Source organism: Petaurus breviceps, unplaced genomic scaffold (assembly GCF_028583685.1).
Source record: "Petaurus breviceps papuanus isolate PSGF00001 unplaced genomic scaffold, PetGlider_PUasm1.0 126, whole genome shotgun sequence".
NCBI classification, from domain to species: domain Eukaryota; kingdom Metazoa; phylum Chordata; class Mammalia; order Diprotodontia; family Petauridae; genus Petaurus; species Petaurus breviceps.
In genome coordinates this window covers 597627-613720 of record NW_027185655.1, presented here as the reverse complement: position 1 = coordinate 613720, position 16094 = coordinate 597627, and the positions used below count along the sequence as shown (strand labels likewise).

Genomic DNA, 16094 nt, shown 5'->3' with positions numbered 1-16094 from the left:
GAGAGAGAGAGAGAGAGAGAAAAGAAGAAGAAGAAGAAGAAGAAGAAGAAGAAGAAGAAGAAGAAGAAGAAGAAGAAGAAGAAGAAGAAGAAGAAGAAGAAGAAGAAGAAGAAGAAGAAAGAAGGGAGAGAGAGGGGGGAGAGAATGGAAGATGATGGTGATGATGTGGAAGAGGAGGAGGAGGAAGACGAGGGATGAGGATGACACCTAGGTTGGAAGCCTTGGTGATTGGGAGGAAGAAGTGTCCTAGATAAGAATTGAAAATTTAGGAAGAGGGGATGGTTTGGGGAGAAAGATAGTAAATTCTATTTAAGACATTTTGAGTTTAAGATATCTGTGTATCATTCCCCAATGGATAAATTGTTAAAAGACATGAACAGGCAGATTTCAGATGAAGAAGTTAAAGCTACTATAGTCATATGAAAAAATGCTCTAAATCACTATTGATTAGAGAAATGCAAATTAAAACAACTGAGGTATCACATCATACCCCATTAGATTGGCTGACATAGGGCAACTAGGTGGCAAAGTGAGTAAAGAGTTGTCCCTGGAGTCAGGAGGACCCAAGTTTGGTTCTGGCCTCAGACACAACACTCCCCCTCCCTCACCTCCTCACAAACAACTAGTTATGTAACCTTGGGCAAGTTACTTAACCCCAATTGCCCTCCAAAAGGCAAAACAAACAAACAAACAAAAAAGACTGGCTGACATAACAAAACAGGAAATTGACAAATACTGGAGAAGATGTGGGAAAATTGGAACACTAATGCATTATTGGTGGAGTTGTGAACTTATCCAACTGTTCGGAGCGCAATTTGGAATTATGCCCAGAGGGCTATAAAATATGCATACCTTTTGACCCAGCAATACCACTTTTAGGTCTGTATCCCAAAGAGATCATACAAATGGGAAAAGGACCCACATACAAAAATATTTATAGCAGCTCTTTTTGTGGTGGCAAATAATTGGAAATTTAGGAAATACCCATCAGTTAGGGAATGGCTGAACAAGTTGTGGTATATGAATATAATGGATTACTACCAAACTATAAGAAATGATAAGCAGGTAGACTCAGGAAAAACCTGGAAAGACTTGAATGAACTGATGCTGAGTGAAGTGAGCAGAGCCAGTAAAACACTGTACACAGTAACAGCTACAGTGTGTGATGACTTAACTTTGACAGACTTATCTCTTCTTAGCAATGCAAGGATCCAAGACAACTCTAAAGGTTCGTGGCAGAACATGCCATCCATGTCCAGAAAAATAACTATGGAGCCTGGATGCAAATTGAAGCACATTATCTGCTCTCTCTCTCTTTTCTTTTTATTTCTTCTGTCTTGTGGTTTCTCCCGTTGGTTCTAATTCTTCTTTACAACATGACTAATGTGAAAATGATTCAATAGGAATATATACATAGAGCCTATATAAAATTATGTGGTATCTGGGGATGGGAGTAGGGAAGAGATGGGAAGAAAATTTGGAACTCAAAATCATGTGGAAAGGTAAAAATAAACAAAATTAAAAAAAAAATATTTGTGAGACACCAATGCTGATTTATCCAATAGGCAATTGGAAGTAAGACTGCAGGTTATCTGAGAGGTTAGGATGGATAAGTAAATCCAAGAATCATCTACATAAAGCTGATCATTGAATCTATGGGCTCATGAGGTGGCTCAGTGAATAGAACTCCAGACCTGCAGTCAAGATGTGAATTCAAATCTGATCTCAGATATAGACTAGCGATGTGACTTTGGGCAAGTAACTTAACCTTTATTTGATTCAGTTTCCTCATCTCTAAAATGGGTATAATAATAGTATCTACTTCTCAGCATTGTTGTGAGGATCATGTGAGTTTGATAATCGTCAAATGCCTAAGCATAGTGCATGGCATACAGTAAGTTCTATATAAATGTTAGCTATGATGATGTTAATAACATTTAGTAAGGCAGTAAAGAAGGAGAAGAGAAAAGCATCGGGGAACACTTAAAGGTGTCAGACATAACTTGAATGGAGATGCTGCAGAGGAGAGTACTCAGTGATTGGACATGTAGGAGAGAACCAGGAGACAGTAATGTCTTGGAAATTCTTTGATGCCTTCATCTTTCTAGGTTTTGGGGATACTGCTCTTTCCTAGTTCTCTTACTACCTGTCTAATCAGTGTCAAAGGCTACAGAGATGTCAAGGAGAATGAGGATTGAGAAAAGGTCATTGAATTGGAAAATGCCTTCATGATAAATGTGGAGAGCTCTTCTGAAATGAAGACATTGGAAGCCAGATTGCAAAAAGTTAAGAGAATAAGAGGAAAGGTGGTCTGGCATAGCCACAAAAAAGGAGGAGAGATATGGAATTATTAGTACTAGGGATGTATGTATCAAAGGAGTTCTTCAGGATGGGGGAGAAATGGATGAATTTGGAGGCAACCAGAAGCAACCAGTGGACATGGAAAGATAGAAGATAAATGATAGGGGGTGGTGACAGAGGACACATCTTTTGGGGAAGATGGGATGGGATCACTTGTACATGTAGAAGAATTTGTCTTGGCAAGGAGAAGGGTCACCTTTGTATTCAATAGAGGGGTGAAGAAGGCAATAGCAGAAAACATCTGAGTGGTGTGGGATGAGGAGAAAGGGCAGGAGCTCTTGGGGAAGGAAAGAGAATACATTTATTTAGTGGCCACTCTGTTCCAGACACTGTGCTATGCATTTTCATTTAATTTGATTCTCAAATAATCTTGTCAGTTAGGTGCTGTTATTAACCTCATTTTACAGTTGAGGAAACTGAGGCAATTCAAGTTCACACAGTTAGTAAGTGCCTGAGGCCAGATTTGAATTCAGGTCTTCCCTCTCAGGAAAGGTCTCATTATTTTCAATTAAAGGCAAAGCAAGATTTTCAGTGAGAGGATGGAATAGAGGAGAGAAATGGAAGGTTTGAGGAGGGATGAAAAAGTTTGGAGGAGTCATGGTGATTGATTGAGGAAACTGAAAAGAACATATGTTAGGTTTTAAATAATAATATTAATGGTGGTGCAGTGGATAGAGCACCATCCCTGGAGATGAGCGAGTCACTTAACTCTGTTTGCCTCTGTTTCCCCATCTGTAAAATAAACTGGAGAAGGAAATGACAACCACTCCAGTATCTTTGCCAAGAAAACCCCAAATGGGGTCACAAAGTGTTGGACACAACCGAAATGACTCAACACAACAATATAATAACCATCTAGATAACAAGCACAATCATAACAACAATGATAGTAGCTACCAGTTACATAACACTTGAAGATTTACTCTGATCCTTACAACCACCTTGTGAGGTAGGTATTATTCTAACTATTTTATATATAACATTTCATATATGAAGTATGTTATTTTGACATTTGAAGAGACTCAAACTGAGAGAGGTAACTTGCCTGAGTTCATACAGTTCATGAGTGTCTGAGGCAAGATTTGAACTCAGATCTTCCTGCCTCCAACTCTTGCACTCTATGCTTTACACCACCTACCTGTCTCAATACCAAAGGCCATTCCAAAAATTTTCAAAGGCCCCCTGGATTAAATTTTGGGTCTCTCAAGAGGACTACATTTATTTTTTACTTCTTTTTTATTTATTTAACATTTTATTTTTCCCCAGTTACATGTAAAAACAATTTTTAACATTCCTTCTAAAACCTTTGCATTCCAAATTCTCTCCCTTAAGAGGATTACTTTGAAGAGAACAACATGCATTTGGTTGTATAAATTCTGCTCAGTTTATTAAAAAGTAGTCACCGTGACGGCAAATCACCTTAGTTTGTTCCTCTACAAAATGGAAATTATAATAATTTACAGTGTGTATGTCTGCAGGAATGGACTGGGTGAATGTTGTAGATGAAAATTTAGAATTCTAGATCAGAATTTGGTAACTCCTCACCTTTTCTCATCTGCAATAATATGGGAGTGGCTGTGGGCTGTGCAGAGTTTAAGCATCCTAAACCTTATTTGATAGATGAGTGAACTCAACTTATAGTGGGGGAGAAAATTCACCCACAGTGTTGGGTTTCCCATGAGGAAATCATTTTACAAACTTTAAAGGCTACAAAATTGGAGGGCATTGCTATTGCTATCATCCTACCTGATATTAGTATTCTGAAAGGAAAATGAAAATATCAGCCCCCAGTGACCTTGGTCTTCACTCCCCAGGCACAAAATGGGTTGAAAGCCCTTCAAGGCTGGATTTTGAGGATCCTGGTTCTGTCATCTACATATCCTATGGCCAATGGCTTTCAATGAACATAGCTTTAAAATGCCATGAGAAATGGGAGTGCCTAATAAGGCATATGGGTAAGGCACTCACCTTGGAATTCAGAAGACCCACATTCAGCTCTCAACTTTATCATTTACTAGCTATGTGTCTCTTTTCCTCATATGTGAAATGGGTGTGTAATGACATGCAGCACCGACCCCGCAAAATTGTATATAAAACATTTCACAACCTTTAAAGTGCTGTGGAAAACAAAGTATAATAATGAATATATTTAATGAATAGTTTTATTATTTAAAGAATTAGCAAAACTTGCTTTATAATAATTAAAAAGCAATTTAGAAAACTGGAAGGATTTTAATTGTTTTTTTCAAAAAATTGAGACTCGATGCACCTTCTTCTCCCCTCAAGGTTACTATAGCCATGGCATTGAAATACTTAGAAAATTGTTTTTTTGGAGACAGGATCTTTGCTCCCATGTTGAGTATTAATGCAAAATGACCCTTTAATCTCTAGCCTCGTTTGAATAAAATTTGGAACATTCTTCAATATTATGATCAAACTTTTTTCCATCCCTTCTTTCTTCTGTATTCCTTTTCCTCTTTGATTTGGAAACATCTTTGTCTTTCCTTATCTTCCTCTATAGGACAGCTAGGTGGATAGAATGCTGGGTCTGGAGTAAGGAAGACTCATCAACCCAAGTTCAAATTTTCCCTCACACCCTTACTATGTGTGTGACCCTTATGAAGTCACTTAGTCCTTTCTGCCTCAGTTTCCTCATCTGTAAAATGAGCTGCAGATGGAAATAGCAAACCACTGTAGTATCTTTGCCAAGAAACTCCAAATGGGATCACAAAGAGTTAGACATGACTGAAAAATGACCAAACAAACCTCTCTCTATAGTAATGAAAAATAAGACTGGCTACATTTGGCCTTGAAACATATCAAAATGGGCAGTTTATTTCTTTTCTTGCTCTTTCACTCTTCTCTATTTCTAAAGGTTTTAAAATCCCAGGGTGGAGTAAGTTTTAATTAATGTTATGTTTAAAAAGGTTTTTCTCCCTTTCAAATCCACAAGAGTTTTCTTTGCTCATACTCTCTTTGAGTATAATTCAATTCATTCTAGGCCTGATAGTTTGCAGGGGGAAATATTTAGGGAAGAAATGGGAATGATCTGCCAAGTGGATTTTCCAAAGTTCTGTGAGCTTTTATGGCCTCATTGCCAAATTCTTCCATAAATCTCCTTTATCCATCTTGTCATCGGGTCTTTTTATGGAAGCATGGAAAAGGCAGGTGATGCCAGAAGAGAAGAGGATCAAGATGGCATGTGTTTCTCTATGGCACAGGATCACATGACTCCAAATAGACATCTTTGGGTTCCACTCTTGAAATGATTGCCTTGCTCATATCATTGGAGATACCCAGCTTAACTTTCAGAGACCTAAAAAGGTTAACTTGAAATTTCACTCATCAGTAGACTAAGGGGCTGTATGGTACAGAGCAAAGAACACTGGATTTTGTAATCAGCAGAACCTGAGGTTCAAGTATTGTATGTGACATTTATGAGCTGTGTGATGATAGGTGGGTAAATTAACCTGAGTCTCACTCTCCTCATATGTAAAATGGGGAGAATGATAACTGTGTTGTCTACCTTAGGTGGTTGTGGCAAGGCTCAAATAAGAGGATGCATATAAAGGTTTATTTTTTTTTAAATATTAGATGGTACTATCCTTGAGCACTGAAGTATTGTAGGGACTCACCTTGGGAAAACAGGACCCCAGAGGGGAAGCAAGAGAGACATCTGTACTTTTGATATTTTTTTTCTAAATAATTGATTTGAGTGAGGAAAAAAGGGGAATCTACTACAGCTTTTTAGAGGGTCATAGATCTCTGTATGTGAAAAGGGCCAAGGAAATTATCCATTCCAGTCCTCCTGTGTTTCTTTCACTGAAGCTCAATGAGGTGAACTACTTACCCAAGATAACACAGCCTATAAATATGAGAGCCAGAAATGGAACCCAAGTTCTCAGACTCTAAATCCTTTCCAGTGCTCCAAAGGCCTGAAAAAGATGGAAAACAGATTAAATTTATTCTCTGACATTCTTATCTCTTTAGACCTTTAATTTAATTTTAAATTTATGTTCATTTAAAAAAAGGACTGTATCTAGCTGCCAGAAATAGAATTTCTCCTTCACTTCATAACTGAGATAAAATCAACATCATCATCTAGGCTGTTACCTGATTTTGACTGCAAAATCCTTATGAACAAACAAAACACTCAGATTGCTTTCTAGCTTTCTCTTCTTTTTCTTCCTGCTATGTCCATTTTTTTTCTTTTTTCTTTTCTCAGAGGCAAAGGAAGAAAGAAACAAAGGGTTGAATTGTGTGCTATGACAAAAGGAGTGAGGAAAGAAGATTTTCTCCATTTTTGTCTTCTTAAACTGTTGTTGTCATCTGCAATTACTTGATGTCATAGGTTCTGATGAACCAATCTCCCAAACTGGTACTAATGGCAAAGACCAATGTCCTAAGAGATGGAGCTAGAAATACATTTTCAGACAGCGTTTTGAAGGGGAAGGAAGACACTAGCTTCTGAGTTCTGTGAACAGGCTACAAAATGGAAAGTTGAATTCAAAATTTATAAATTCAGAAATCCATAAAAAATTATAAATCCCTCAATTTTAAGAGGAAAAAATTCTTGAATAAAAAAATAGTTGAAGGAATCTTTCCAGCTAATACGCAATTCTTTATTCTTTGTAGGTAAGAGTAACATTATAGGTAGGGGCAGTGAGGTGACTCATTGAATAGAGCAGCAGACCTGAGGTCAGGAAGACTTGAGTTCAAATCCGACCTCAAATAGTTACAAGTTGTGTAACTCTGGGCAAGTCACTTAACCCCTATTTGCCTCAGTTCCTCCTCTGCAAAATGGAGATACACCAGAGAAGGAAATGGCAAACCACTCCAGTATCTTTACCAAGAAAACCCTAAATGGAGTCATGAAGAATCGAACACAACTGAAACAAGTGAACAACAACAATGACAATGACAACAGCTGCGATAAGCGTAACAGTTTAGAAACCTCCATAGAAGGTCAAAGAACAAGACAAGGAATTTCCTTGATCTTTGTCTCTACAGCGGCAAACCACAGAATGCTCTGGGAACTGACTGCATTTCACTGTGGCTTTATTAACAGAATCCATATTTTTATTCTGGAATTATTTTATCTACTGACTTTTTCACGGCTTCTCTGACACCGTAAAGCCTGGAATGCTGTTATTTTCTTTTGAAACAATCTTGCTCTCGATGGAGGAACATAGGAAAATCTCTCAATTCTCCTCTGCCCGCCTCCCCCAACCTTCTCATACACCTTTGCAGAAGGTCCAGGCTAAATACGAAAGAGGTGATGGTTCCATTTGAAACATTAATAAAATCACATTCCTTACACGATTTTACCAAAGAAATTGCTTTCTTGAGTTTAGAGTCAAGAAACCTAGATTCAAATTCCATCCTTGTTACTTGCTCTCTCTTAAAGCAAGGCAGGGCTGGGCAGCAAGACATTTATTAAGCATTTACTCTATGGCAGGCAATGGGCAGCTAATGCTACAGTGAATGGAGGACTGGGTCTGGAGACAGGAAGACCTGAGTTCAAATCTGTCCTCAAACACTTACTTGGGCAAGTTACTTAACCCTGTTTGCCTCAGTTTCCTCAACTGTCAAATGAATTGGAGAAGGAAATGATAAACCATTCCACTATCTCTGCCAAGAAAATTGCAATGGGGTCAGAGTTGGACATGACTGAAATAACAACAACAACAATGATGAAAACAACAACTTCATAATTCTAGGCAAGCAGTGCTCCATTCATTGAGCTGCCTAAGACCATAATGAAGAAAAACAACCAACCAGATAAGTATCTGAAAACTGGCAATTCTCCACCCTATGATATACAGATAGATAATACACTGAACAGATATATCAGTATACACACAGACACACATATATATGCATGTATATGTATGAATACCATATATGTATATATACATATATATGTGTAGATAATGTATGTATGCATATTTCCAACAGACTCTATACATGAAGAATAGACTAGGTCAAGAATTGAACAGGTTAACAAGAATAAGCTGGATTGGGAAACTATAAATCTTTTAATGTGTTGAGCAATAAAGTGGTTTTGCATGCCAATATTTTTCTATTGATATATTCCTGCAATACTGTACTCTGTAAAAAAGTTGTGACACATGAGTAAAATGGAATATCACTGGGCCAAAAAAACACCCAAGCAAATCCCCAAACAAACAAAATGTATATGATAAATATAGAGAAAAGTAAGAAGACTTAAATGAACTGATTCAAAGTGAAGTAAGCAAAACCAGGAATGCAACATACACAGCTATGAAAACATCAATGCAAAGAACAAGAAGAACAAAATAGTTAACCCTGCCTGTGAAATTGTAATGATTGAGCTTGGCTCTAAAGAAGAGATATGAGAAGTCATTTACTTCCCTTCTTGTAGAGTGATGGGACTGTGGGTGTGGAATATTATGGATAATAGATAGACTTTTTCCATGTGCTTGTTAGTTTTGCAGGTTCTCTATCAGTATAAATATTAACACTAGCTGATTTTTGGGGAGTATTAAAGTTGGTTTCATACATTATGTCATTGGGTCTTTGTAACAACCTTTGAAATAAGAGCTTTCCTTACCTCATTATGTATGATAAAATAGAGGCTCAGAACACTTAAGTGAATTACCTAAGGTCACATATCTAGGAAGCATCAGGGGCCAGAATTAAACCAGATCTTCCTAATTCCCCAATGTATTTAAATAAGTTTAGGAAGGCACCAAAGTTCCTTTCAAGGAGACTGAACATGCAATAAGATGCCCAACAAGCCAGCTTTGTTGAGGGGATGTATTTACAATAATGAAGGGCAGTTGGGGGGGATGGAAACAGATTGGATCTTCTGGAATCCTATGGAATTGGACAAGACCTGCAGAAGCCTCATATGGAATGGGGCATCCAAACTCAATAAAACCTGGTGGGTTTTTGTGGGTTTCTTATCTGGGTTGAGCAAGACTAAGCAATGAAGGGAAGAGAGTGAGAAGCCTGGATCTTAGGTCTGGTGTTAATCTACGCTAGTGGAGGATGGGTGGAAGACTCTTCAGGAGTTAGTTGATATCCAAATGCCAGAGTTTGAGGCCATTAATGTTAAATCTTCTAACAGGGTTTTGAGCTTCTCTGGAGCTTATATGTTAGCAAGGTGGGGAAGCCACTGCTGTTATATGAGGCCAACAGTATTTATTAGGTCTTCTTGCCTCTCATAGAGTATCAGTGGATCTAAGGAGGTGATAAAATTATGGGATTGTGTAGTCAAGAATAGCACAGAATGACCAGGTATAATAGTGATGTCATAGGTCCATCAAAATATAATGGAAAGAGAGGCGGCCAGGTGGCTCAGCGAGTAAGTGCACTAGCTCCAGTGTTGGGACGACCTGGAGATCGAATCCCGGACTCAGACACTCAGCACCACACCCAGAAATAACTGGCCGTGTAACCTTGAGCAAGTTACTTAACCCTGATTGCTTAAAAAAAAAAGAAGAAAAAAAAGAATAAAAAAAATATAATAGAAAGAGCATTGACTTTGAAATCAAAGGATCTCAGTTCAAATCTCCTTTCCTTTAATTTGCAAACTCTGTGACTTGGGAAAGTCATTTCATTCATCTAAGTTTTGATATTTGTGAGTAGAGTAGGTCTTAGAATATAGGCTGTAAGGTCTTGTCTCTGGCCAATGATGCTTCCTTCCTATTAATAAATTAGTACTGATTCATTTATTTCCCTGATTCTTATTTGGATGAATAGATTCTTTTTTTTTTTTTTTTTTTTGGTGTAGCAATGGATACAGCACCAACCCTGTAGTCAGGAGACCCTGAATTCAAATCTGATCTCAGACACTTGACACTTAACTAGCTGTATGACCCTGGGCAAGTCACTTAACCCCAATTGCCTTGTGAAAAAAATTTCATCTTTATTTTTATAATAACGAATTGGATGATGGGCATATGGACAAACTATTTAGTGGTGTTTGCATGCTTCCTTTTAAATATCGATGTCTCATTTTTTCTGACATAAATAAACTTGCTTAGGAATTAAATTCTTCTTAATATTATAACAAAACTAATTTAATAGCTGAGTATTTCTGATGTTGAAAGAATGGCTCTGTTAGGGTATAAAGCAAGAATTTTTGTAAGCAGACTTTCTTTCTAAGTTTGTTTGACTTGGATTATGGTTCTTCTACCCTGAATGACATGCTTCATTCCAGTGTCTGAGCTGATGACTGAGTTAGGGTGTGTTGATGAATATTAATTTTCTTTTGGACAGAAAGCCCTGACACTGAGACATTCTTGTTGTCTGCTTGTTCCCCAGAATAATGAAGGTTTCTAGTCATTTCCTTTCCAGTGTGTATGTTGGCACTTGGCTCTGAAAGACATACGTTTACCAGCATGTGCTCTCAGCCGCCCTGTTTTGTCATTTCTGGATGGCCGCAGTGGTGCCTTTATGATCCCCTGACTACCTTCATTGGGTACTCTAAGCCCCTTGTGAAGTCTCCCAGGGCTTATTTTGAATGGACAGAGATCCACAGATGCATGAAGTTTACTGATGTTTGTTTTACTGCTGAGACCTCCCTTTCTGGTGTCCGGCACACAGCTACAGAATTTCACCAATGAAATGTTATGGCAACATGACTGAAATGTCATCCCATGTTCATTTCCCTGAAGGCTTCAAGGGTTTAAATAGTCACCTGAATAAGCTTTTAGGGGTTGTCAGATAATGTAATTTCACTGTGTTATTACACGCCTGTTTCAATTGGCACATCCAACAGCATCACAGGCAGTTTGGGGGGTTTCTTTCCTTTTCTGGAGCATTAAAAAAAACAGGTCCAAAGGTATAGCCTAAATATGAATTTATGGGAAGAAGAAATATTAAAAAGCTATTTTTACTAATTTTGGACCAATGAAGTCTTGGCTCAGGCATAAAATTTCCAAACTTCGGGCTCCTGTGATCTAGTGATCTGTATCTAGGAATGGTGTTAAATGATGGAAATACTTCATATCGACCCACTCTGCAGACAGATGCCCTTTTTGCCAGTTTCCTTATTAATTGCTAATAAGTGGGCCAACTTGGCTCTGGCTGTTGTTCATGTTTCTCCCCTGCCTTTTGGGCAGTCCTCAGAGACCTTTATTCAGCCTGAGAGGGTCTAGCCATATTAAAGTGACACATGCAAGCTAAATTTTAATTTAAATTTAAAATACATCTTGAGGGCCAAAACTTAATAACATTGTATTTCCATTCTTTGATGTACATTATGCTATTTAATTAAACTCCCCCATCCCCCCAATAAAAATTCATTCAAGGATATTTTATAGCTTAGCTCTGCTTTGGTTACAGAGACTGACACAAACCTAAAATACCAGTGAGTTGGCATGTGTAGATACAGCCAGACATCCAAGAACTACTCAGGGAGAAGAATCTCTCTCTCTCTCTCTCTCTCTCTCTCTCTCTCTCTCTCTCTCTCTGTCTCTCTGTCTGTCTCTGTCTCTCTCTGTCTCTGTCTCTGTCTCTCTCTCCCTCTCTCTTCTATATATATATATATGTATGTAGACATACATATACATGTGTATACAAATACATATACTGTCTTATTTAGATTCAAACAACAAGGAATGCTGTACAAATTAGAGACAAGAGTGTGTGTGCATAGATATGTTTCTATAGCTATGTATCTATATCTGTATATGTATTTGTGTACATTTGTACATATCTGCTACATATATGTATATATGTGTGTCTATGTATCTATCTATGTGGGTAGCTAGGTGGGACAGTGGGTGAAACTCTGGTCCTTGATTCAGGAAGATCTGAGTTCAAATCCATTCTTAGACACTAGCTGTGTGATCCCAGGCAAGTCATTTTACTCTGCCTGAGTTAATTCATCTGTAAAATGAACTGGAGAAGGAAATGGCAAACCACTCCAGTATTTCTGGCAAGGAAAGCCCAAATAAGATCATGAAGAGTCTGAAATGACAACATGTGTATGTGGATGTATTATTTATGTGTATACTTACACATATATTTGTAAAAAACTAAAAGATATAGTTGTTTTCAATATGTTTTTATCCTCTCAGTCTTTGAATTCACCTTGGTCATTTTTTTTTATTTTGGCAATTTGATTTTCCTCTCTCATTTCCTTGGCCAGACTAGCTAATGGTTTATTGATTTCTCTGGTCTCTTAAGAAAACCAACTCTGAATTTTATCTATCAGTTCTCTAGTTTTACTTTTTAAGTTTTCCTGTTTTTCCTGTAAATTCAAGATCTCTTTTCTACTTGCTTTGAGGACTCTAAGTTGTTTATTTTCTAGTCATTTTGACTGAAGACTATTCATTGATACTCCCCTTTTCTATTTTGTTAATATCTTCAGAGATAAGGAGTTTCCTTTGAAGATAGCTTTATCTGCACCTCATTTGTTTGGCTATGTTTCATTATCACAATTATGCTTAGCATAATTACTAATTGTTTTTATCATTTATTCTTTGACCAATTCATCATTCACATCATGAATAATTCTCCACTTAGATTTTTATATTTTGCTCATATTCCCTTTATTTATTACTATCTTTAGGTATTAAAGTCTGTAAAGGATGTGTTGTCTATGTTTTTACATGTGTTGATGTATGCTCTATGCTACAAGGCAAGATTAGAGTTTTAAATATTCTGATTTTTTTTTCCACTGGGGGCTATTGACTTGTATCATGTCACATAATTAGGCAAGCTGTTCCTTGAAAATCTCTCTCTGTCCTATCTTCCCAGGATTCCAGACAATGAATTCTTGAAATATTGAAGCAGGAAATCAAATGGGGATCAGCTAAGGTAATGTGCATGAAAATATTTCATCAAGTGTTACATAAACATAATCTATTCTTGTCATTATCTTTGATATTTCTTGGAATATTCCAGAATAATAGATGTCCAGCATCTTGTTGAATATATCCAATTATAGGGAACTCATTACTTCTTAAGGACTAATTATTAAGAACTTATTTCTTATATTGAGCTAAAATCTGCCTGCCTGGCACTACTTGCTATGGGCGCTAATTTTGCTCTTGGAGCTCTAGCCACAAGAACAAGACTAATTGTTGCTCCATGTAATGGTCCTGAAATGTTTTAGGGTTTCTATAGCTGTGAGGTAGCCTCCTGTAATGAGAATGTAAATTTTAAAGATCTTCCCTGCCCCTAGGCTAAAGAGCCTGGGTTGGGAGGCTTGTTTTTCAGTAGATACTTTTTGATTGGCCAGTGGGTCCAAAAGATTGTTACATTCTCTGAGCCAGGAGAAGGCTATATAAGCCCTGATGTGAGGCTTTGTTTTGGGGGCTCACTTTGAGAAGTGTTCTGTGATTTGATCTGTATTCTGGGAAGCCATTGTCCAGGGCCCCCCCGGCTTTGAAAAACCCAGATGTGGAAACCCAGATGTTGACTGGGTATGGATGTAATGGTTGGACAGTTTGGAAATCTGTCTACTTGATCTGTTTCTGTCTTGATAATTCTGACTGTATACTTTGAAGTTCAGGGTGCTGACCTTTTCCCCTGAACAAGGTAAACGATATATGTCTGACTGATTAAAGTAAGCTTGTTAACCCATTTTGAGCTGCTTTCCTTTAACAAAGCAGATCTAAGAACCTGCTACAGCAGCAAACCCTGAGGACGCTTGGGGTGCTTGCTGCTACACCTCCCAGGAATTCTTTCCCATCCTATCCCCAGTCCTTGGAACCACTAGGATTTGAATCCTAGTCCTTCTACTTACTCTTTTGGTGACTTTGTGTATATCATTGTATTGTCACCAGTTCCCTCATTTGCAAAATGAGGGATTTGGAATAGATTATTTCTGAGATCCCTTGTAACTTTCAGGGTTTGATAACTTAATCCATTTGTTCCTCATCTTTCATGACTTAAAATCAGTACTACTACTACTACTACTACTACTACTACTACTACCACCACCACCATCACCACCACCACCACCACCACCACCACCACCACTACTACTACTATTACCCTGACATTGCCATTGCCACTACCACTACCACCACCACCACCACCACCACTACTACTACTTACTTGTGTTTACACAGTATTTTAAGGTTTGGAAAGCACTTTACAAAAACTATCTTTGGTGGTCACAACAATCCTGTGAAGTAGGTTTTATTATTATAGCACTTTCCAGACAAGGAAACTGAGGGGTTAAGTGACTTGCCTAGGATCACATACTTAGCAAGTATATGAGGCAGGATTTGAACTCAGGTCTTCCCACAGGTCCAATAGTCTAACTACTGCACCATCTAGCTACCTATATATCAAACTGTTTGCCATTCTCTGGATGGGTTCAATTTACTGATTCTCCTTTGAAAGCAGGGCAGCAATAACTGAATGCACTGATCCAAATTTTTGTTGTCCCAACAGCACTGAATAAAGGAGAACCATCTCCTTGATTTTACAGGTAAAAAAACAGAAAGCTATGGAGTTTAAGTGAGTTCTCATAGTCACCCAGAGAGAGAATGAAATTGCTGTGCTGAGAACCCAGCTCTCTTCCATCAGGGCCAGACATTCTTTTACTATATGATGATGCTTTTACATTATTTGCATTTCATATTGTTCAATAATAATCATGTTATTTATATTATTCAATAATAATTCACATTGAATAACACTTTAAAACTTACAAAATATAGCATTGTTCTTTATTGGTATTTAGTGAACAGATTCTAGTTAGCCATCAATAGCCACGGATTGCAGTCAATTAAATGGAACTTGTATTGCTTTTTCTTGTAGGTAATATCTCAAATGCTATCAACCATGCGGTCAATTAATACTTGACTTTTAAATACCTTTTCTACATAGCCATCCTTATTCCTTAGTATCTTGGCAGGGGTAGATTGAGTCAATACATTGTGTTTAAACAATTCATTGTTGTAAACACTGCTTATTTTGCTAAATTGTCTTTCCTTCCAGATACAGTGACTCTCCTTTTTAGTAGGAAGGACCTTGTTATGTGTATATATGTGTATATACACAGGCATGCTTGTGCATTTTTTTTGCTGGGTGCCTTATCAATATAACATCCATTTCTGGGGTTTTCTGAAGACAAGGATCTGCTTTCTGCTGGGTTTGATTTTGGGTGCAGGTCTGGGAATCCTTCTGGGAAGAACTGAAGGAAGTCACAATTCTTTTATGAGCTGGAATTGCTCCCATTTCCAGATTTGTTTAAAAGAAAAAGGAAATTCTCTTCTTACTGCTTATATTTGTTCCAAACATCTTTTAAAGACCCCTTTTTCATCTTTTATTACATGACATTATGGGGATGGAATAAATCAGGAAGTTCGAGGCAAAACTGAGGATTCTGAAAAAAATATATTAGTCTTTTCCTTGGAAATTAATTCAATGAGGCATGTTTTATGGATAGTCTAAACTGTAAAAATACAAGGTATGTGTGTGGCATTTCTTTTATAGGCCAGCATCAGTCTCCATATCAACTTGTGTCTGGATAGCAGTGCTCCTGGGCTTAACCTCTAAACTTTTCAGTTCTCTCCCCTTGAGTTGCAGGCTTGATGATCTCTTTATAATCTCTCTTCTCTGTTGCATTGGATGTTTTTTCCTTTTCTGTTCCTGGTTTTCCTTTTTTTTTTCAATAAATGCTTTCTTTCAAACCTGTATTTAATAAATCATTGTAGTTACTTTCTCTTGCCAAGGTCATCCCCGTGATGTCGCTCATTCCTCTCTTGATCCTTCCCACT

General features: G+C 37.6%; 1 long non-coding RNA gene across 2 annotated transcripts in view; it reads left to right on the top strand.

Moving 5' to 3' along the window:
- The window catches only part of LOC138163694 (uncharacterized), a 443738-nt gene that overhangs the window by 229438 nt on the left and 198206 nt on the right, over nt 1-16094 (top strand). For both annotated transcript variants that reach the window (XR_011168897.1, XR_011168896.1), the window contains exon 3: nt 13117-13176. This is a non-coding gene — a long non-coding RNA (uncharacterized lncRNA). The remainder of the gene's footprint in view (nt 1-13116; nt 13177-16094) is intronic.